Below are 1,238 nucleotides of genomic sequence, written 5' to 3'. Positions count from 1 at the left end.
GCGTCCAAAAGCGATCGCACGGGCCGAAATCCCGGGATGACTCTTTTGGTACGACGCTCCAGTGCCATGTCTGCGTTTTTCTCTCTTGTTCAAACATTCCGTCAGCGCATGTGTAAATGTTCTGGCTCTCCGATACCTAGCCTACCAAAAAAAGTACCATGCTGGTTTTTACCAAGAATTGACATTTCATTTGATTTTACAGGCATAAACGTAACGTAAGAACCGTGCGTGTCTGGTCTTCTTGAGACAGAGGTGAGAGATGGTTTCGTGCAGACTGGGAAGCCTAAAATGCTCTGTTGTTTTTGCCAGCTATTACTTCCCAGGTCAAGGACCGAGTTCCTTCCTGTGGAATCGGCAATGCTTTCAGGAACCAGCAGCACATGAAAGAAACTCTAAAACCACATGAGATACCTGGACTTCTATGGCAAATTGTTGGTACTGATCTCTTTAAGCCGGTATGGAGGATAGACCTATTTAGTAGTGACTCATTTCCCTTCAAAATACTTGGAACTTTAACTTTTGCGACAAAACACGGCCACGTGCTTATTAAACAATATGAAGAAGATCTTCGCAAGGTACGGTATTCCTCAAGAAGTAGTTAGTGATAATGGATCTCGGTACACCAACACAAGAAGCCTCTTTTATAGCATACACCAGTTCAAGGAATTTGCACGTGAATAGGGATTCCAACCAGCTCTCCCGAATACCTGCAATCCAACGGTGCAGCCGAGAGGGCAGTAAAGACAGCAAAAAGAATCCTAAAAAAGGCAGAGGCATTAATTTGAAAAAGAAATCTTTGTTATCGTATGACTATGCGACAGATATCGTAATTTTATAATCTTCCTAGTATTGTGAAGATAAATTATTAAATATTTTCAAATATCATCGTAGAGAGTTGCAAAGCATCCTTTTTCTGGTTTTCATTGGAATCAATGCCGTTAACACTAGTTTTAAATGTAAACAGATATCCACGATCGCACAAACCCTATCATTGGGTCACGGAAGTGGACTGTGCACTTCGGAATTGAAACTGGATATTTACCAAGATATTGTTACATTGAAAAAACCACTGAAATACTGTGAACTTGAATGAAGGCGGCTAAAAATCCTTCGAACAGAGTGTAGGCTACCCGTAGCCTCTTGTTTGATTTATTTTGGAGTTTGGGTAACCTGTGCTAAAAACTGAAACAGTTCTCACACTCTCTGTCAGCTGATAAGTTAGTTCCCAGGCCTCGTCA

The sequence above is a fragment of the Montipora foliosa genome, chromosome 4, assembly GCF_036669935.1.
Source record: "Montipora foliosa isolate CH-2021 chromosome 4, ASM3666993v2, whole genome shotgun sequence".
Classification (NCBI taxonomy): domain Eukaryota; kingdom Metazoa; phylum Cnidaria; class Anthozoa; order Scleractinia; family Acroporidae; genus Montipora; species Montipora foliosa.
This window is presented reverse-complemented; position numbering follows the sequence as displayed.